Genomic DNA, 24,682 nt, shown 5'->3' with positions numbered 1-24,682 from the left:
GATACAAAATATTTTAAGTAAAAATGTCATATATATATATATATATATATATATATATATCCATTGGATATATATGGATATATGTATATCCATTGGATATATATGGATATATGTGTGTGTATATATATATATATATATATATCCATTTTTGAATGCCCTAAAACTTATATTTATAGAAGTTACCTTAAGTTATCTCATGCTTATTCTCCACATGTGAAAGCATATGTTCCCTGACACCATATTTGCAGAAATGTCAGTTAGCAAGTAGAGGGAGTGACACATAGATTCTTATTCCTTCATATAATGAGTGTTATTTAATAAATATATTAATACATCCACATGTATTAATTGTATACTTTCACAATCATTTGTATTTTAAAGATGATTTTTGTAACCTAAGATTCTGTTTCACTGTCTTAAAAAAAAAAAAAAAAGAAAGAAAAACAGAGTAACACATTAAGTGCCTACTTAGGTGCAAGTTAATATATCAGGTGTGATGGTGACCACACAGGAGGTCAAGACGTGATTTCCACTTGTAGGGGTTTTTGAAATGCAGAGTGGAATTTATAGAAATAACTATAGTAATAAAGTAAGGCTAGTTGTAGAAGTTTCTTTATTAAGATATGCCCTGTGAATAATTGTAGTAGACATGAATAGTTATGGACATCTTTTTCACCTGCTATAAACACTGTAAGTGTGACTGTCCTAATTACTCACTGTTCACCCATGTCTTTCATTCTTGTATGCTAATTATGCCAACACAGAAGTGAGAAAATTAATTTAACCAAAGAGAAATAAAGCATTTAAGCATCACAATCACTTGTTAAACCTTTCTAAAAATACAAAAAGTCTTCTTGAAGTTATGTTGTGATGGAGATGCTCTGTTTCCTTCGCCTTGAAAACTCTCATGGTTGAATCAGAAGAAAACCTCCAATTGGAGTTATGTCTCTATCCCTGTAACTCAATAAAACATGTCTTTTTCTCCCTTCTATAATTTTTGTAGAAATTAAGTATAATAGCAGCAAATTTCCTTTTATCTGAAATGTTCAGATATTGGCAAACTCACCAAATCCAGGCACTTTCTATACTATTACAGTTAAAAGAAATTTAAAAAAAAAGCCTAGACAGGTTTATTATTTTTAATAAAAAGTTAGGGTGTAGAGATTGCCAGACTGCCTGTTGTCTCCCTCTGGCCAGTGTTCACTTTGTTTATCTTTTCTTGTTTTCTTCATTAACTAATAGAAGACTCCGAGAAATACAGATTATATTTTCCATAGCCCCAAACCTGGGTGTAGCCATATGAACATCCCTGGAAAGTGATTTTTCAATGTACATAGTATGTTCAACATGTAGCAGCTGTCCTAGGGGAGACAGTGTGGTATCTCTCCTTAAACATTTCTCTTTCAGCCTGGCTAGAAGAGAGGGCAGGAACATACTCAAGTCCTGCTGGCCTGTAACTTCTAAATTCCTCGGCCAGGGGAAAGCTGTGTGCTGAGAATGTGAACCGGCTCAATGACACTTAGGACCCCGGTATCAGCTCTGGACTGATTTCCGCTGCACCATTTTGCTTGAAAGAAAGATTCTGTTTAAAAAGAGAGTCTCTTAGTTATTTCAAGTTATGTGGCATCATAAGTAATACAGGCAGTTTGGCTAGTCATAAAAAAGCAGGAATCTGGTGAAGAAAAAATTCAAATTCTAGAAATTTGTTTTGCCTTAAGGCTCTAAACCTTTCCCTCAAGTTGGGGAAGTACACAGGTCATGGAAAGGGACCTCAGTGCATGTCTATGTATATGCCTTTTCTTAGGGACCCAAATGACTAGTTTGAAAATATTGAGAAAACACCTATGAGTGCAATAGATTCATAAAGTCTAAATATTTATTAATAATAGATATTAATTGTGGAACTTTTGTCTCAGCCAAGTGAGTTCCAGCACCTTGAAATCCTTCAATATGTATAATATAAGCCCCATCTTATAGATAAAGCGAATAGAAAGGTTTTGAGAAAGCTGCCAAATGATGATGACAAAGACATTTTAAATTCACTGAATCTTTCTGAATTCTCTTTCTCTGTATGAGCCAGCACCGGTGGTGTTCTTTGTATCATTAATGTTTTATATCATTTACCCACATAGCAATCACTCAGGTGTGAAAAATATTATGATCCCTGTTTAACAGAAGAGGAGAAACCATGTTTTAGAAAAAGGTAAATCACTTAGCTAGATTTGCGTAAGCAGTTCACATGTAGTCAGAATTCATGTCATGGTATCTGACTCTACACTCCATCTTATCTTGCTACATTCCAGGCATACTTCTCTTCCTTCCTTTGACTCATAATCTTACCCTCCCAAGGTCAAGTGTAGATATTGACAAATGAATATACTCTAGATATTCCCTCCTCTACTTTTATAATATGCTCTAGATATGAACTGACTTAATACAACGGCATGTTTTAATATTTTCTCACTCTTATTGCAAATATCCTTCCTTCTTATTAATCTACGCACGAGTTCAGTGATTATCCAAGAACTTAGTGGGGGCTGCCCATTAGGGCAGAATTACCCCCCCCCAACTCCCTGCTATAAACTTTCTAACATCATTCATCAATATTCTCCTTTTTATCTGTTTTGTCATTGTCTTATTTAGCAGCAGGTTAATTTGTGTTAAGGTGATAAGATTGTACAAGTGATTTAAGAAGGATTTTCATGAAACACTCTGCTGAGACTCCAAAGAGTCACAATGTGTCTGCCCACAGTTTAGGGTACAATCCCTCCCTGTTGTTGGAGAAGTTGATTTTGTAAACAGATAATTACTGAGATAGTCTCTAATACTACATAGCTCATTTTCTAGTATGGCGAGAGGAACAAGACATGAATACACACACACACACACACACACACACACACACATACCGGGGGTGTCAAAAAAAATCTATACATATGACTTGTGTTCATCTTTTGTTATCAGTATATATTGAGTATTACAATTTTAATACTGTTTTTTTTCCTTTCTTAAAATGTGTATACATTTTTTGGCACTGTGTGTGTGTGTGTGTGTGTGTGTGTGTGTGTGTATTCTTATGCTATGAAGAAAGATATTACACTGTAGATATAATACGAAAAAAGTAAAGGCAGGATAAGGAAACAGAGTGAACTATCTAGCAGAGGATGGTGATTTTTAGATAGTATTGTTCAGAATATCTAACCTGAAGAGAGGATATACAAACACAGACCTGTAAAAAGTGAAGGAACCAGTCATGAGGGAAAGAACGATTTAGTCAGACTTATCAGAGAATGTAAGGCTCTGAGGTGGAGACATCCTTAATATCTTCAAGCCATGTGAATGGAGTAGGTATATGCTGAGCAGTGAGAGTACCAGACAGAGGGAAGGTTGTAGGCCATTGTAGCCCATTTAAGGATGTTGAATTTGATGTGTAAAATGGGAAGGATTTTGACTGTCCTGAACAGGAAGGGACACACTTTTATTTAAATTTTAAAAGGGTCACTCTAGCTACTATATGGATTACAGACAATTTAAAAGAGAAAGTAGATAAGGTACAAACATAAGGATTTCATTTTCATAAAAGTCCAGGGTAGAAATTATAGTGACTTAAACGTAGGAAATAGCTGTGGTGATAAGAAGTAGTCAGAATCTGAAAATCTTTTGAAGATAGAGCCCATGGGATTTGTTGATAGGTTCACATAGGGTTAAAAGAAATGCAGACGTTCATGATAACGCTACAGTTTGACTTTAGTAACTGGAAGAATAGATTTTTCTCTATTAGAATTACTCCAGCTACTACTGTAAATATTCTTAACGTCATACTTCTAACAATATATTTCTAAAAATATATTGTTATAAATCTACTGCATTCGCTGGAGTGAGGAACACTTGGGGAGAAGCCTTTCAGGCATGGTGCAAAAAAGAATTAAGTTTTGGATGTATTAATTTTGACCTCCCTGTGGAGATCTCTAAGATGCTTGGTGCATACAACTTTGTAGTTAGAAGAGATATTTGGGTCAGAGATACACCTCACCCTACAAACCAAACATCTTTAAAGATGGATTTCAAAGAAGGTATATAAGGACTGACAGAATTAGCCAGTAAGGTGAGAGGAGAATGTGCCAGCGGCCAAACAAAAAATGTCAAGGATGAGGAAGCAGCACGTACGCCAAATGCTGTTAATCGGTCAAAGACTATAATGATCCAACCTGAATGTTGGATTTCACTGTCCTGTTCAAGAGCCATTTTGGAATATTTCTGGGAAAGAAAACTGAGTGTTGTTTTTTCAAAAAGGAATTGGAGAAAATAAAAATAGACGACAATGAGGAATGACTCTTTCAATGGATTTTGCTGTAAGAAAGAGTAGGAGGAAAATGGAGCAGTGGGTAGAGCAGGATATGGAAAAATGAAAGAGTTTCAAAACGGTAGATATGCTAGGTATGTCCGCATGTTTCAATTTGGTGAGAATAATCTATTAGACAGGCAAAGTGAAAAAATGCAAGGGGAACCAACGTAGGGAGAGCTTGGAATTAGATAGGATTGTGTTCAACCAATGAAACAAACAAACAAAAAATGGCAAAGGGCATATATATGACTGCATATATGCTGGTAGATTTTGTGGTAAAAATTATCTGATGAATGTCTATAATCCTTTAAGAAAAGGAATTCAGGAAAAATATGTGTTTTCCGTAGCAAATGATAAATAGCTATTGGATAATACATGTAAAATTATTATTTATAATTTAAACCACCTTACCACTATTTTCATTATTAAATAGAAAACACTATAATTGAAAGAGAGTTTGGGAATCCTTGAACGAGGCGAGAGAAATAGTATGCTTTTAAATGGTAGTTAACTGGAAAACATTGGTAACAAAGGTTTGCAGTCTTATTAACTCAAATTTAAACTTAGAACTGTAAAATTCAAGTGAGCAAATGTTTGCTTTCGAGCATCTATTGTTAAAGTTTGTAAAGTGCAATCTTTTTAAACTGATTTGAGACTGCTATGCAATACAGAAAAGCAATTAGGAAGTAGAGTATTAGCAAGTATCACTCAGAAAATAAATATTTACTGTCAACCTTACAGATGTGAAAAGTCCCATTTCCACATATAGTTCTAATTGAATTTAAACGACTTCCTAAGTATTCTATTAAATCTTTGATTCTCTTTGAACAGCAGCACCATGTCATTTATTTTAGCTTTAAAAAATCATTATATGCAGTTTAGGGCACTAATTATGTAAAACTAACTAAGAATGTTTAGGAGGACTTTGTTTGAGGGTCCTTTTCAATATTAACTGATTTCAGTGCATAATTTATGAAACAATTTTCAGCACTATAGACAGTCAGAGCTTATATGTGAATTATTTTTACTATTAAAAGGAATTCCATATAATTTTAATGTTTTTCAGTCATTATCAAAAAATTGTAATCTGAAGTTTTACTAAATTTTTACTTATTTTTTAAAAAGTAGGTTGACGTAATTTGGTGTGATAAAAATGAATTAGAAGGTATAAATCTATATTTCTTTTAGCATTTGGAATTGTGCTTTATTTTTATCATATTAGTTGTTGAAGAACGGACAAGTCAAATGAATTAATACCTTCTTGATGGACTCAAAGTCATTGCATATGATTTAGTATATTATAAAACCAGTCTGAGGAATGCTGCCTCATAAAATGCCTAGGATTTGAAAAAAAATGTTTGGTGTGGTAATAAAAGATAGAAACTATCCTCTGTAAGTAATAACAATATTCAGTATAAATGTTGAGTTCCTTCTAGTATGTACCAACCCTTTTATCAGACAGACCATTTATAAGTCTTACCACATTTAGATTTCAATATATGCTAAAAATATAGATATCATTACATCCATTTTTCAGAAGTGTGATCTAAGTCTCAGATAGTTTTTAAACTGACTTGGCCAGAACTTCCAGGGGCTAATGAAAAGACTGAACTAGGATCTGAACTTCAATTGGCTCTTTTTTTTTTTACAAAAATTCCCTTGGTTACTTTCAGGTGATGAGTTCATAAGGAATATCCAGAATCACAATATCCAACCTTGCTATTAGTCAGTCTATGGAAGTTAAATAAATTTTCTGTTTTATTACTATAAAATACTGAGCAACTCCCTCTACATAAATGGTGGCATGTTTATGTTCTTGCAAGTTCTTTATTATAGTTGTTTATATTTCATTTTCTTTTTCACTAGATCCTTTTTAAATACAACATGGATACCACTAGAACAAAATTTCAAAGCATAATTGATTTCATAATAAAATATTGCCTGCAATATCTACCTTTTTCAACGCATTGATATTGTTTTAAAGAAAACATAATTCAAATAGTTTATTTGCGACAAAAAGTATTTATTGTTTGGAAACTATTTATCATTTCATTGTAGCTGTACTATGAGCTGATCATTATTAACTGCATATATATATATATATATATATATATATATATATATATTTATTTCTTAGTTAACTGGAAAACATTGGTAAGTATATATATATATATATATATATATATATATATATATATATATATATACACACTAAGTGACAGCTATAATATAAGGGGAAAAAAGATAAAATAAAATGATAGAGGTAGCTAAAAGGCAGTCACAAAATAGCACAGAGCACAGTTCCTGAAGGGCATGCTGAAAATACGGGCATCAAAGAATAATGCTTGTTCAAGTTGCCCTAGAGTCTTATCAAGATAATATGGTAATAAGAAATTCTAAGAACCACCAAAAAGCCTTAGAAAAAATAAATGATTCAAACACAGACACACAAAATCAAGAAACGCTAAAATACAGCAAATTTTAGAATAAGCGATAAAGGTGAAAAAATAGCAATGCATTCCATGTTGACCTATGAAGAATCTCCTTTGAGCAACACATGTCTATTTTTTTCTCCATCTGAAAGTTTTTTAGTCATACTAACGGATCTCAATGGATTGTAACTATACCTTTATAAACCATACATGCAACTTTATTCAGGACAAAATGGAAATGTTATCAACCTGGACATTGTAATAGGAAAGCTATAGCTTGCAAATTACTAAAAGCAAGCAGGAAAGAGAACAGAACTGGACAAAGTCAGGAGTATTGACATGCATAAATTATAAGACATCAAGAGAAGAGATCCTGCTGAAACATTAGTAATAAGATAAACAAATTTAATTATATTAATTAAATATAACTGAGAAAAGATAAAAACTAATGATAATTGAAACTGTGAAATTGAGGAAATGTGAGTGTGGATTATAAACCAAATCCCCCCCATCAAAATAGGAAACAAATAATGAATAAAGTTCATTAATCAAAAAACAGTGGCATTTTAGTGGTTTCCATGTACATCCATAGATAATTGGATAAAGATGATATGGTACATATATATATATATATATATATATATATATATATATATATATAAAATAGAATATTACTCCGTCATAAGAAAAGATGAAATATTGCCATTTGTGACAACATGGTATGGATCTTGAGATGATCATGCTGAGTGAAATAAGCATGACAGAAAAAGTTGAAGTTATATGACTTCACTCATATGTTGGATATAAAACTGAAAGCTACAAACGAACAAGACAAAGAAACAGAAACTCATAGAGGCATACAACTGTTTAGTAGTTACCAGAGTATAAAAGGAGAGGGGGCGTGCTAGAAAAGAGAAAGGGGGATCAAATATATGGCAACGAAAGGAGAACCGACTCAGGGTGGTTAACATATAATGCAATATATAGATGATGTTTATAGAAATGTACACTTGAAATCAATATAATTTAATAACCCATATAAATTTAATGTCACCCATATAAATTTAATTGAAAACAAAGTAATTAATTAATTAAATAAAACAGTGGCATATAACCTTTTATTTGTGGATGTGAAGGTAACCCACTCCAACTCCCAAGACGGATAACATATTGTAAGTTTTACCTCTGGGCAAATTGTGGCTAGGTGATCTTTCCTTCTAAGGGCTTTTATTGCATTTTTCTTTAACATTTATCATTTAGATTTTTAAAATGCTAAATGGTTAATCTGTAGCACAGGTCTTTTTGGTCTCATCATGCTGAAGCTAAACAGCTATCACACTTATGACCACTGCAACTTGAAGAGCATGGATGCTAGAACAAAGAGGAAGAATATGAGTAGGCAATTTCTCCCAACTGTATACACGCCCTGGATTTCTGAATAGACAACTCTAATCACCCTGTGTTGGGAGACTATATGAGCTCAGTGGTCTACAAATGTTTCAGCTCACATATTATTTTTGAAATGTAAATGGGTACATTTAGTGTTTTACATGAGTCGTTAAACATACATTTATAAACTTTTCTGAGCTAAGTATCTTATAATTCAAAATATCACTTAATTTGACAGAGCGTGTGTGTGTGTGTGTGTGTGTGTATATATATATATATATATGGAGAGAGAGAGTGAGAGCACCAAAAAAAAGTATACACATTTTAAGAAAGGAAAAACTGAATGAAAATTATGCTGAAGGTAACCACTTCGAGTACCTCTTGTAATTGCAGAAGTCAAACGTGACTTGTATTTATCTTCTGTTATTGGTATATATTATTACAATTTTAAGAGTTTTTTTTTTTCCTTTCTTAATATATGTATAGGCTTTTTGGCACTGTGTGTGTGTATTTACACAGACATAATAAGATACTTTAAGCTTCTTCAGATTATTATATTTGTCTCCTAAGGTCAATAAGAAGGGCAATGCTTAGCTATAGTCAGTTAAAGTAAAGTATGGGTGAAATGTCAGTTAAGCAGAATAGTGACAGTCCCTTAGTAACCAAAATAACACAAAATAATTACTGATTCTAACCAAGACAGTCTTATTTTTAACCTGAGAATGTCAGGAAACAGTCTGGCAGCATTTTGGAAACCATGATTTTATTTCTCTATCTCTCTATCTCTCTCTCTTTTTTTTTTTTTTTTTTTTTTTGGTAGCAGTATTGTGGGCAAGGCTTTTGCTCTCTAGAGCTCATTCTCTTGCAATGTATTGAGATTTATATAATTTTAAAAGAGCTTAAGTCAGGAAAAGGCAATAGAGTTTTGCAATTAAAATGAACTTTTACTTCACCACATTTGCTCATAATTCAGGAAAGGAAGATATGATCAAAATGTATGACATATCTTCTATTAATTGTGGCAAGTGTGATTCATAAGTCATTACAGGAAGATAAAAATTCTTTACTCACACAATAGGGAATAAAAAAGTTTTCTGATTTGGGGTCATAAAGCATCATTCAGTGTTTTAATAACGAAGATTATGTTCTATGCTGAAAACTACAAATCTGTAATACCCATGCATTTTTACTACCCCCCCCCACAATACAGTTAAAGAGCCTACTGGCATGTAAATGTCTTTCATTATAATTCTGATGATAGCAGAGTCAGTTTGTGTGATATTTCTTCTATAGTATTTCTATTTACACTACTGTAATTTTCACAAAGATTTTTCTAGATAATTATACATTTCGTGAGTTATGATTTTATTATGTTAAAATAAAATAAAGAGTATTTCGGAAAAAACATAGAATTGTAATTCTGCAGTGTTTTTTTAAAAGTGATTTTTACTGCTTTGAAAGATTTTGATGTTTTATTAATAAAATCGTTTATAGGACTTTGTGACTGAAATGAAACCACAAGTTTATGACTCAAACAACTGGAAGTGTGGTTGTGCAAATCACCAAAGCAGGGTATTAATAGACTAGGTATTGCGAGATGGGAAATGATGATACAAAGCCCATGAGACATGTAGATGCAGATATATTAAAGAATACCTGAAAATATGTGTGAATTAAAAAATAATTAAGGCTAGAGACATAGATTTAGGAACAATTAACATCTTTGTAAATACCGTGTTCCCCCCGAAAATAAGACCTAGCCGGACCATCAGCTCTAATGGAGTCCTTTTGGAGCAAAGGACTCCATTAGAGCTGATGGTCCGGCTAGGTCTTATTTTCGGGGGAAACACTGTAATTATTGTATAACAGGAGTAGAAAATGAGGACATGATTGATGTTTTGGACAAAGAATGTATAAGGTGAGAAACATCACTCCAATGCAGGGGAAAGAACACATAAATGGTCTGGAGAGACATGTTTGGTCTCTTTGATGCACCATGGCCTTAATTGGTTCTTACTTCTAGGTTTTCAGTCAGGTGGGCTATTAACACTGGGACATTTTTTTGTTTACTGTACACAGAAGTACTAGTTGCCAAAACAACACGGATTAAATTCTGAGGTATCTGTGTCCAACGGGCCATGCACAAGTTTCTGAGAGGTTGGGTCAGCGAGAGCTAACTGGGCTTGCATTTGGAGCAGTGACTAAAGTCTATAGAGGTTGAAAAGTGAAGGTGGACTTGCCTAACTTCCAAGTTCTACCTGGAACTCTGGAGAAACGGTATCTTGGGAATGCAGTGCAAGAAGAAACTCGAAGTGTCTGTCCAGGACTAACTGATGTCATTTCTACAATCAGTTTTAAAGTGAACCCTACACTGTAGATATCAGTGATGGGAAGCGTCAGCTTCTAAAATATATAGTTTCAGTCATATCCATAGGATGCAGTCTGGGTACAGTCAGGAGTCTTCAGTGTTCCAAATATCATAAAGTTTATTTACAATAGACAAAAAACACACATAGCAATGACTGTGACATCAGTGCCTGAACTCCTGTACTGATGTCCTGTACTGAGTGTATATTTGTTTCTTTAATTCCAGAACCCTCACAAAATTAATTTTTCAGGTGATCAGAGGAGAGGTTATTAATATCCAAACCCTCAAAATAGCTATTGATCATATATAAATCCCTTTATATCTTTTGCCTGATGACTTTCACAATAAATCAATAATGTCTCTTACTGAATATGTTACTTAGATAGGTGCAACATTTACGTAAAAGGGGGAAAGGAGGGAACAGTTTCTCATCATCTATGAGGAGCTCCAGGTTTGACAATCTCTAAAGATAACCATGGAGAAGAAAATAGTTTTAAAGGGGAAACTCTAGCTAAGATACTGTTTTTTTTGTGTGTTTTTTTTTGGGGGGTGGGGGTGGTCAAAAGTATATATAACCTGTAAATGGGTTTAATAATAACACAAGATGTTTTGTCCTTAAGAAGAGTGTATTGTATAGGGCTTCTAAATCTCTACATCCCAGGTTCCCACTGTCTCTATGGAAAAAAAAAAAAAAAAAAAAAAGCTTGTGAAAAGAGTAAGGTGGCATGGACAGCCATAAAAGGATTTAAGACCAAATGGTTATTTTCAAATGGTTATTTTAAAGTTTCTGAAACTTTTTTAAAGTAGGAACAATTATGCATTTCCCATTGATTGTTTTCTTCAGGCTCTTTTTCAGGTTCCTCTCTCACACATTTTTCCCTAATTCCTTGGTGACTTCATTCAGTTTGATGGTTGAAATACCACCTACATGATAATCATCCCATCACTATCTCATTCTACCCGATGATATCTTCCCTTCTCCCAACCTTCTCTATCTCAGTTGATGGTAAATGCACATTGCCAGTTGATCAGATTGGATATATTGGAGGAATCCCTGATGCCTTTTTCTTATTCCTCACAAATGCTAAAATGAATCTCATTATCTATACTTCAAGCCATACTATCTGAACACTTGTTTGTAACTTCAAATGTGCAGGTCTAATTCAAGCCAACTGTCAACTCTCACCTGGATCGAACCATCAACTCTCACCAACTCTTGTGTCCTAAGAGGTGCTTGGTTCCTACTCTTCACTTTTATCTCCTCTGTACCCATTTCATTGTCAACACCACGGCAAAAGTGATATTATTAAAGTAGGTTAAAACCGTTTCATTCTTCAGTTCAAAATCCTGCAATTATCCTAATTTCAGTCTATATTTCTATTAAAGCCAATATTTTTGCCATAACCTATACAGCCCACATGGACTGGTCCCAATGGCCTCTCTAATTTCATCTCCTAATACTCAACCTTCATGTACTCTGCTATAAGCCAACTGTTTATCATTCCTGGGCATGCCAGGTGTTTATTTCCTCTATCTGTCCCTTCTTCATGGAACTCTCTATCTAGCAATACATCTCTTTCACCTCATTCAACTCTTTGCCCAAACATCACCTCCACTCTTTTCTATATTTAAATTCCAAAGAAAAACATGAATAATCTGAATTCCCCCTACCCAAAACTATTGTTATAGTACTTATCATGTTTCAATACACTGTACTGGATCCTATGGTGCCACATCCAGATTCCCCCTCAGGATTCACTCCCTAGGCTCTTGGAGCTTGGGCTGTCAGTGAGTTCTTTGCCAGAAATTGTCCTCAAATGAGAGAATATTCTTCCTTCCAGGAGGCTGCCCACTTGCTAAGATTGGTCATGAATTGAGGGAGGACATAAAAACGTAGGCACTTGCTTCAAGGTGGAACACTATTCAAGAGACATTCGAGCCCAAAGCTCCTGAGAGACCCTTTGCTAAGACTGTGGTGCAATTCATCTTCACTCTTTGCCCAGTCCTCCTTTCTTCTTTCTTTCATGGGTGCTGGTCCTAAGGGAACACCCAAATAAAGTTTCTGCAGATGATTTTTCCATATTAGAGGCTATTCCCCAGATAACTGAAACTAAGATATGTACCATATAATGTATGTGTTTAATACATTTACTGTTTATTCTGCATTACTCTCTTTTAACAGTCTGCTTCCTTAAGGCCAGACTTTACATTCCCAAATATTGGAAACATAATAGATACTCAATGAATGGCTGTCACATAGGAGTACTCAAAATATGAGCCGAATGGAAAAATGGACAGATATGACACAAGGATTAAATTAAATAAAGGATTCAAGTGCTCAATACAAAATAATATGTTTGCAGCATTTATTGTATGGTAATATGTTTCTATTTTGTCTTATAACTTATTTTTTTGCGTGTCTTATAATTGTTAGTATGGCCAGACATTCTCAGAAACGAAGATAATTCGGACCCAATGAAACTTTACTTCCTTGTGAGAAACTTCTGCATTAGTGGTGTGTATATTTATATGCTTAGGGTCTCTTTATACTATCAATTGATGATCTTTTTTTCTACTTTATTTTTCTCCTCTCCCATACAGCTTTGGCTACCTCCCCGTTTCTATACCCATTGCTCAGATCCACTCATAGATTGGCTTGTTCATGGTCCTTCAGGATGCACATTTTCCCATGTGTACATGCTCAGATTCTTTGGAAAAAAGTATGTTCATTCCTGGTTTTTCAATATTTTATCAATTATTCTACAGATTGACTGTTTTGAGTCAGGTACTTAGCTAAATCCATGCTCACGTAGCCAGATGGAGCAAGTGCCACAAACTGTCTAAGGCTGGATATGTCTAACCCTGGAAAAAGACAGGGTCTCTATAAAGAGAATGCAAGCATACCAGCCCTGGCGATGGACATGGGTAATGTCACCTTTATTTCAAAAGACCCTCAAATGCCTCACCATCATTTATACTTCTGTGAAAGGCAACTGGCACAGAAAACAGTCTGCTTTATTTTTTGGTTGTTTTATTTTTCCTTATTAACCCAACAAAATTTTGATTTTATTTTACATAGCCAATTATTATAAAAAGTCTGAGGGGATAATGATTTTAGATATATGTAAGACCTACCTCTGACTTACTATCAATGAGAAACCTACAATCCCTTCTGGGATCCATTCAAAGCTACTGGCAAATAAACTCAAACACAAAACATTTTTCATTTGTGAAATATCCTCATGTTCATGTTTGGCAGCCACACACACTAAGTTCTAAATTATCAAATACCGAATTCCAAGGACACCTATTCTCTCAGTTGGAATTTTATTTTATAATTGTGGAGTCAGCTTATAAGTAGAAGCCAAGTCGAGAATCTAGAAAGGATGGTTTTGTCAATAGGCAAGTGAGATTAAGTTCTGCTAAGATGCTTGGAAACATTCCACGTCAGGAAAGCATATGGCATATTTCAGTTGCTCTAAGTATTTATATGTTGCACCCATGCTCCAAAAGTCAGGCTAGGTGTGCATTTATAAACTAATAAAATAACCCACCAATCAGCTTTCAGGAAACCCTGCTTTATTTTAGCTACTGCTGTTTCAGAGATGGGGTTCCTATGACTGAAGGAAACGGATGAAGTGAACTAGAATTTGTGGGGAATCCTCTCCTATTGAGTTAGCATACAGGTTCTTTTTCGAAGGAATCTGGTGGTTTTGGAATCGACATTTAGACTCTCATTTTTATCATCTGACTTGAAATAGAAGGTCCTTTATACTTATGACAGAAATGTAGAAGCACCTGCTTCTCAGATCATTATGAGCAATTGCCACCGCTGTCTGTGGAAGAAAGGAGCTGGCTCCTGGCCAGCTAAATAGGGCTTGCACATTGAAGGATTCAGCTTCTTGCTAAATTTAGAGTCTAAAAGGTTTCTATGCTCTAAATTTATGAATATGCACTTTCACAGGCAGGAATGGATGAGATGTTTCTTAGAAATAAATGTTTCCCTCAATATAAATTTTCAATTTATTTTGTTGTTTTGTTTTGCTTTGCTTCATAAGACCTGATTCCTTTCGTCTAAATAAATATAGTACTAGATTGTCATCACATATAAGTTGTCTCCATTCCTCTTTGGAAAGAAGCAAAGAAAAGAATATCCTCTACCCAGAATTGCTGTGACAAATCAGGAAGATAAAGTGTTCTCAAACAACAAGTTAGTAGCTGCGATTGAATTTCTTGTTTCTCTGTGTGGAGCTAAGATACATCCATAAGTAAATGACAGCCACTGGACTAAAATGTCAACTTCATGCGAACACAGACACAACTTGCCTTATTAATGGCTGTATCCGCAGTGTTTATCATAGTGTCCATTACCCAGTAAAAGCAGCAGAAATATTCATACAGCATGTGAGTTAAATTATAACTTATGACTATATCCCGTATTGATTCCTTTCATGAACACCTGGTTTTCATACAATCTTAAGAACTAAAAGAAGATTATTCATTTTTCCAACCTTTGGAAAAAGCCTAAATCTTTTTCTTCTGTATACTTTTTGAATTAGGAATAACTCATGTAAAAATTCTATAATTGACACAGATTTCTTTTTTAGCCTACTGCACCAAAATTATGAATTTAAGAATCAATATACACTCTCTTTAATGACTTATTTATTTACCCATTATTAATTTATTTAAAACTGTCTTTGTTAAATTAACAATGTCTTTGTTCCAGGCACTAAGGTTACAAAGCATTGAACAAAGGCTGCTCTCATGAAATTTAGCACCTCTAACTTCACTATATTTTAAAACAATAGTTGTCACAATTAATTACTGTTCCTTCCATTTATATGGATAAAATCTTAGGTCGACAAAAAGAAACAGGTCAACTCTATTGAGTACTCTTCTTTGTGAGTAAGGAACTGAACTCTCTTTATCTTCCTGATTTGTTTTAACAATTCTGGGTAAAACATATTCTTGTCTTAACATTCTTTAAATGACAAAGACTTGATGTGTATGTTTAGAATGTGAAGTACTGAATCCACTTTTACTTACACAAAATATACATGTAATACTTTCAAGGTTCTTAAGCATTTAAAAAAAATTAACCATCATTACCCTCTCAACATCAATATATTAAAAACAAACAATATATTAAATATATTTAATACTTAAGTATCAAATATATTTACTATATTAAATATATTTAAACAAACAAACACATACATTGTTTGCCTTCACACTATTTTTATAGCATATCTTAAAGGAAATAGGAAATATTGCATACTTTTTGTTCTTTCCAATTTTACTACTCACAGAATGTTAACCTTCATCGTGATTAAGTGGCATAAGTTAACTCATAAACACCACAGTGAAAAAAAATCTAAGTTTTAAATTTATATAAGGGCCTTATTATGCAGCAGAAAAGTAAATTTTCTTCTCAGGAAGAATTATTACTGAACCTTACTTGATGTGTCTTATGACTTCAGGCTACATCTATACAAGGTAGAGATTAAATATTTTTCCAATTTGTCAGAACATCCTATAATATTATACTCAAGTTTTCTAACCTATCCAAAGGAACATAGTATGAAACCAAATATACCCATAAAAGTTTAAATCAAAATATGCTTGACCAGTGTATATTGCAAGGGAAAGGAAAGCAAACCTCAGAGAAATAAGCTTATGCTTTGAACTTGTTTGTCTTTAAATCTTTTATGAGTGTACCAACATTACTTACATTAACTGAAAAATTTTATGTAGCAAACTCTGGTTTACAAGATCGTCAGTTAATTAATATATCCCAGAAAGGCTGTTTTAGCTGTACCTATTAATACGCTTGCTCAGTTTAAACTTAATAAATAATTGTGACTTATATCAACAACTTGAAAAATCACAATTAACATGAATAAAGATAGAAGTTGGTATCCTTATTAATAACTACTTAGCTACACAAATCTGCCAGTTTGTATCATAAAATTCTTCAGATTAACTATTAAATTTTCAAAATTATGAAACATGCATGATATAAATATGAATACACTATAGGCAAACATGCATTATTTAGCAAGATTAATTAGTTTTAAAGCATAAAATGTTACTTTTGAAATTAAATTATCCTTTTGGTATAAAAAAGATACTATGGTAGTCTACTTGAATTAAATAAACTTACATCATTTAATAGGGAATCGCATTCTATTCTCTGTGTTTAATTCCATATAAGTAAAAGACATTCAAATAATGTTCAGCATACTATTTAAAAATATCTAATAAGTGGCTCTGAAAGAAAATATAAAAACTGTAAAGAAACATGTTTTATGGTATGATTGGCAGAAATAATTTTTCCCTAAAGTTAATTTTGTCCAAGTGAAATAGTACAGGAAAAAAAGGAATTCTTCGAAATAGAAAACTAATTCACATTCATCACAGATTCAACACTTGCAATAATTATTTCTAGGCTTTTTTATACATACATAGAGTTCTGGCAAATATACTGTACTCGATCAGACTGAATTTCATATTATTTTCTTATCATTAAATAAGGAGGATCATTTACTACTAGAATTTTCAGGAAATATTTACCTATATAACTCCTTAATATCTTGCCTTTAGTAGTATTTAAGTAATCACATAATGAGTTGTTCGATAAAAAAAAAAAGTCTTAAATAATTTCAGGAAACTATGAATAAATTTTTCAATATCAATTTTCAATAATATTTTATAATATACTGTAAAATAATGTAAAATAATATTTTCAATATCAAAATAATATCAATATTTGATAAAAATAAATAAATGGCACTCAATTCAGAACACCTAAATATATAAAGCAAGTATTAACAGAACTGAAAGGAGAAACAGATGGCGATACAATAATATGGGGGACTTCACTACCCTACTGTTGACAATGGATAGATATCCAGACAGAATATCAATAAAGATACGTTATACTACACATTAGACCATATAGCCTTAACAGTTATTTACCATACTTTATATCCAACAGTGTCAGCATAGACATTATTCTCAAGCACATGTGGAACATTCTCCAGGGCAGATCATTTATTAGGCCACAAAACAAATTTTAATAATTTTAAGAAAATTTACATCAAGCACCTTTTTTCTGATCATAAAGTTCTGAAAGTAAAAATCAATTACAAGAGAAAACTATAAAATTCACAAATACATGGATATTAAACAATATGCTCTTGAAAAATAATGGTACAAAGAGCAAATCAAAAGTGAAACCAGAACATATCTTGAGAGACATGAAAATGAAAACAAAACATAGCAAAACTTATGGGATGCAGCAAAAGCAGTTCTAAAGATAAGTTTATAGTGATAAATACCTACATTAAGAAAAAAAAATGAAGATCTCAAATAAACAACTCAACACCTTAAGGAACTAGAAAAGAAGGAGAACAAACCAGAGCCAAAGTTAGCAGAAGGAAGGAAATAAAGATCAGAGTGGAAATAAATGAAATTAAGTATAAACATATAATATAAAAGATCAATGAAATTAGGAGGAAGCTTTTAGAAAAGATAAATAAATGGACATAGCTTTAGCTAGACTAATTAAAAAAGAGTGAGAAAGAATATTCAAGTAAATAAAATTACAAAGAGGAGATATTACAACTGAAACCACACAAATAAAAAAGATTTTAAAAAAACTGCTATGAACAATTATATACCAAAAAATTGGACAACGTTGAAGAAATGGACAAATTCTTAGAAACATACAAACTTCCAAGACTGAAACATGAAGAAATTGACAATCTGAACTGATTGAATATTAGTAAGGAGATTGACTCAATAATCGAACACCTCACAACTAACAAAAGTCCAGACCATGTGGCTTCACTGATGAATTCTACACCACATTTAAAGATTTAATACCAAACCTTCTCAAACTCTTCCAAAAAGAATAGGAAATACTTGAAAACTCATTTTGTGAGGCCAGCATTATCCTGTTACCAAAGCTATACAAGGATACTAAAGAAAATGACAGACAAATATCCCTGATAACAATAGATACAAAAATCCTCAACAAAATATTAGCAAACTGAACTTAAAAGTAAATTAAAAGACTCATACATCAAGATCAAGTGGGATTTATTCCAGGGATGCAAAGATGCTTTAATAGCTTTTGATCAATCCATGTGATACTCCGTATTAAGAAAATTAAGGATACAAATTAAATGTTATCTCAATAGAAGCTGAAAAAGCATTTGACGCGATTTTGCACCTTTACATGATAAAAAAAAAACACCTGAGTATAGAAAAAATGTACCTCAACATAATAAAGTCCATACATAACAAGCCCACTGCTAACATTACACTCTATGAAAAAGCTGAAGCCTTTACTCTCCAGTTTGGCACAAGATCAGAGTGCCCACTCTTGACACTTCTATTCCAGATAGTACTCCAACTACCGTCTAGAGCAAATATGCAAGAAATGAAAAGGCATTTAAATCAGAAAGAGAATGGAAAATCGTCTCTATTTGCAGATGATGTACTATTACATCTAGAAAACCCTAAAAATTCCACACACTCACACACACACACAAAAAAAAAATAAAAAATAAAAAATAAACTGTTAGAACTAACAATTTCAGTGAAGTGTGAGATATAAAATCAATATACAAAAATCAGCTTTGTTTCTATATACTGACAATGAAGAATCATAAAAAGAAATTAAGAAAGCAAATTAAGATATCAAAAACTAAAATAGTTAGAAATAAATATAACAAGGAGGCAAAATATTTCTACACTGAAAACTGTACGTTATTGATGAAAGAATTTGAAGAAGACACAAATAATTGGAATGATGTCCCATGCTCACGGATTGGATGTATTACTATTGTACAAACGGCCTGCTACCAAAAGCCATCAACAGATTTAATGCAATCACTATCAAAATTCTAATGATGTTTTTCACAAAAATAGAACAAACAATCCTATATATTTTTTTTGGAATCACAAAAGATTCTGAATAATGAAAGCAATCTTAAGAAAGAGGAACAAAGCTGGACTCATCATACTTCTTGAATTCAAACTGCATTACAAAACTATAGTAATCAAAACTGTATGGCATTAGCATAAAAACAAACACATAGGTCAATGGAACAGAATAAAGACCCCAGAAATTAATGCATATGATAAATTAATTTATAACAAAGGTTCCGAGTATATACAATGAGGAAGAATAGTCCTCATTGAGGAATGAATGATACTGGAAAAACTGGATAGTTACATGCAAAAGAATGAAACTGTACCCCTATCTTAAACCATACATCAAAATCAACTGAAAACCAATTAAACATTTGAATGTAAGACCTAAACCCATAAAAGTCCTGAAATAAAACGTAGGGTGTAAGCTCTATAACAGAGGTCTTGGCAATAATATGTTGCATAGGACACCAAAAGCAAAGGCAACAAAAGCAAAAACTAAACTATTGGTACAACATCAAATTTTAAAAAGCCTCTGTACAACAAAGGAAACCATCAACCAAATGATAAGATAATCTATAGAATGGAAGAAAATATTTGCAAATCATCTATCTGATGAGGAGTTAATATCTAAAATATATAATGAACTCATATAGCACAATAGCAAAATAATAATAATAATAATAATAATAATAATAAAGCAATTTGACTAAAAAATGGGCTAATGAAAAAAAAAGGGATTAGGAAGCAGCTGGTAACCACAAGATGGCCTCAGGGTTTTTTGAAAATTAATTTGGGGAACGTATTCAATAATGTTGTAAAGATTTTGTTGGGTATCCGATGGACACGTGTCCTATTTGGGAGACCACCTCAGGGATACTGTGGATGCCTGATCATGGCATTGTACACCAGAAGCTAAACATTAATGAATGCCAACTATAATTTTATATATATATAATGTGATGGCTCGGTGTGAGGTTGGAGGGTTAGTGGATGGGGGGAGGGGGGTTCACAGTGTGAGGGATATAAATGATGAACGTCTAAGTATTACCTTGTCTTGTACACCTGAAACTAATAAATTAAAAAAAAAAAGAATATTTATTACAGGGGCGGCTGCTTGGCTCAGTTGGTTAGAGTGCAGTGCTCATAACACCGAGGTCACCAGTTCAATTTCTGCATGGGCCAGTGAGCTGCGCCCTCCACAACTAGATTGAAAACAACGACCTGACTTGGAGCTGGTGGGTCCTGGAAAAACACACTGTTCCCCGATTAGAAAAAAAAAAAAAAAAAAATATATATATATATATATACACACACACACACACACATATATATATAATATATAATTATGTAATATTATATATGTGTGTGTGTATATATATATATATATATATACACACACACACATATATATATATAAAACAAAAGAAACACCTTACACATTTACACTTCCAAAACCCTTTCAAATACATTGAAATCAGACAGAATACTCAGGTCAAACCCTTCAAACAACAAAATAATAGCTAAGCAAAATAATATTTTGCAACAGATAATGCACAACTGATCAATAGTTTTATTTTATTCTTCATTTAAATCTCATTCTAAATTGGTATTTATGTAATATTATGCCTGTTGAATTTGGGCTAATATACCAAATGAAAACTTTTCATTTATGAATTTTTTACCAAGGTATCTGTGAATCGGCTTTTTATATATAGCAGATCAATCTTTTTTCATAAAACATATATACAATTATATCAGAAATATTGTTCTCAAAACCATGACACTCATAAAAATAAAACCAGAAGCCACAGTACTTCGTTTCTTATAATGTTTTTCACATTTTTAATCAATTCCACAAATACTTTCTTGTCTGATGAACAATAATAAACTTTATAAACTGCATGTCAGGAATTCGCTGTAGTGTTAGCAGATTATAAGCAGGCCTTCATATATTTAGCATTGTTTCTCTTCATCACCATTTACTTAGTATTATAATGTACACTTATAGGAATCCCAAAGAACCAAATTGCTAATGTGAACCACAAAAGAAGAAAAACATTTTCATTGAGCCACAGAGGGCATTGACAAATTTTGCTAATGAGCAATCTAACCTCAGAAATTTTAATAGCTAGTCAAATGCCCTCCTTAGCTGAAAAGTCATTTTGGCCATTGGTTTACATGTCTTTCAAATAATGCAATTGTGTCACTTAATTCTGGGTACCCAAACACTAAGCCAGGGTCACAGACGAAAGAAGATCCTAAATCTCCCTTTCTCACAAGATCTAGGCATTCCGCCTCCTAAATAGCTTTATTTATAAATGTGCCACATCCATCCCCCCTAAAGATACCACATAGGTCCCACAACTAGCATGAAGCTGGCCCTGAATCAATACTGAATACATGTTGATTGTGCTCTTGTCTGAATCCACAACTAGACTTGTGTTCCTCTAGGCAAGCCTGATACTTAGAATAAAACTCAGCTTCCAGCACATAGATACATAGTCAAGAAATATTTGCAACAAACTAAAAGCATTTTTTTAGGCATGCATGACATTTGTTTGGGCTCCTTCTCATATTGTACTGGAATGTATATTTAATTACCCATGAAAATAATCTAGAATAACATATTTGCAATGTAAGCAGGACTTTGATGTGTTATTGTGAAAACAATCATATTTGCCTTTATTTCAACTTTCTCTATAGCCTCAGAAACCACACTTGACAAAGGGTGGCAGTGATAATCTCCAAACTTCATACATTGAAAATACATGGTCAGACAGAAAAAGCAGAGAGCCATATGATTTCACTGGTATGTGGTATATGAACCAAAAACAACAAAAGAACAAGACAAACAAATGAGAAACAAAATCTCATAGACACAGACAATAGTTTAGTGGTTACCAGAGGGTAAAGGGGGTCGGGGGAGGGAGATGAGGATAAAGGGAATCAAATATATGGTGATGGAAGGAGAAATGACTCTGGGTGGTGAACACACAATGGGATTTATTGATGATGTAATACAGAATTGTACACCTGAAATCTATGTAACTTTACTAACAATCGTGACCCCAATAAATTTTAATTTAAAAAAAAGTTCAATCAGAGAGAAAAAAAAGAAAAAAAAAAGAAAATACATGGTTGAAAATTAGCTATTTGATTTCCAGTGTTACAGAAAAGCCTGATGACCTTTCCCGCCATTTCACATATGGACAAACTGAAGAGAAGAATTGACTTTATCAAAAAAAAAAAAAAAAAAAAGGCAAATAAAATGGCTCCTTACTGCTATTTTCCTGATTCTTGTGTTTTTTTGTGCTTTAACAGGGCTGTTGTTTTAGAAGCCAAGCTTTTGCTGCTATGTGAAATGCCATGTCATCAACCCCAATTTCACTTATTGTGACTGAGAAATAAATTTAATTTCCTTTTTAATTTCTGTGTGATTTTATCTGTGTATTTATAGATGCAATTTATTTGAGAGTTGTTTTTTTTTTTTTTTCATTTTCAGTTCTATTGTTTGACTTTTCAGATATCTATAGGCAAAATAGCACTTAACTGAAGACCTCAATTCTTTTGCTGACCAGAAGCTCACAGGCATGTGACATTACAAGAGCGGTTTACACTCTGATCACCACTTTTTGTCAGAAACTGTGTTCAAGATATTTTATCTGCATTGGCTACTGTGAGGACCGTCTGAGATAATTCCTATGAAAACACCTTTGTAAATTATAAAATCTTCTACCTGTGTAGGGTATAACAACACATAATAGATTCCCTTACAAACATAATACTTTTTTATATTATTATATTATGTTTACATAAGTAGTTTGGGGACACATTAAATTTATGACCAGGAGTATTTTTCTTTCCATGTAACAGTTGTATATTTATTGGTCCTGCTAATTAAACTTTTCCTGATGGCCTTGAAACACTTGCTTTGCAGATTCATTTTGAAACTTAGTTGCTCTTCCCTGTTGAAAACATGCCCCTGCATTTTGGTTGTGTCCAAATGGCCCTGCTTTGCTTCACTACTGTGAACATTACCAAGAAATCCAAATAGTGTGTTTTCCTAGCTATACCTAACATGATGCTGTCTGCCTGAAAGTTTATAATGCCCAAGTTTTTGTCAGAATTTGGGGAAACTTATCCTCTTCAATATTTACGTTGATTTCACACTTGTTTTTCTACTAAGTTAAAATTGAGTTTAAAAAAAAAACACAAAACATTATTTTCTTGAGTATCCTTGTTCATCAACAAAAGAAGTAACATATATAATAACATTTTGCCTGGGGGAATACAATCTGTGAAGTTTCTCATTCCAGGGTCTATGTTAAATAGGTACAATTGATGTGGTCTGTAAATTTCAGTGCAAAATCTAGGATAATCTTATAAATGATTTATGCAATTTAAAAGTAATTTTCTGGTAATTTTCTTAAACTAAATACATTATAATAAGCAAAATAACTTGTTCAGTAGTTTAGACATTTATAATTTCATTAGATGAAAATGATGAAGGATATTAGGAATTTAACAATATTATATTTTCTTGAGACTTTAAAATGAGTGCATTTAATATTATAAAGACAATTCTCATTGTGCTTAACATAAATTTACTTTTTTTCAAAATATATTGAAATAACTACATGGAATCCACTGTATTTTAAAATGGAGCTGTTTCCATGTTTTGACCACCATGAATAATGCTGCAATGAATATGGGGGAACATATATGTTTACAGATAAATGTTTTCAGATATTCTGGGTACATATGCAGAATAGGGATTGCTGTGTTGTATGGTAATAACATTCTTAATTTTTTGAGGAACCTTCATACTGTTTTACATATTTGCTGCACCAATTTACATTCCCCCCAGCAGTGTATAAGGGTTCCTTTCTCTCCACAGCCTCAACAACACTTGTTATTGCTTCTCTTATTGATAATAGCCATTCTAATTTATACAGAATATTGGCTAAAGAATATGTAGTACATATACACAATGGAAAATTGTTTGGCCATACAAATACACTAACTAGTGCCTTTTGCAACACGGATGGATCTTCAGATTATCATGCTAAACAAAATAAGCCAGAAAAAGAAAGTCAAGAACCACATAACTCCACTCATATGGGATATAAAACTAAAAGCAACAAATGAACAAGACAAACAGACAAGCAAAAAGTCATAGACAAAGACAACAATTTAGTGATT

The 24,682-nt window shown here is 32.8% G+C and overlaps 1 protein-coding gene across 1 annotated transcript in view; it reads right to left on the bottom strand.

The window, feature by feature from the left end:
* CDH18 (cadherin 18) overlaps positions 1 to 24,682 on the bottom strand; it is an 870,012-nt gene that overhangs the window by 453,029 nt on the left and 392,301 nt on the right. The gene's annotated exons all lie outside the window — the stretch shown is intronic.

Source organism: Rhinolophus hipposideros (genome assembly GCF_964194185.1).
Source record: "Rhinolophus hipposideros genome assembly, chromosome: 7".
In the NCBI taxonomy this organism is placed as follows: Eukaryota; Metazoa; Chordata; class Mammalia; order Chiroptera; family Rhinolophidae; genus Rhinolophus; species Rhinolophus hipposideros.
Note: the sequence above shows the minus strand (reverse complement) of the source record. Positions and strands in the feature narration are given on the sequence as shown.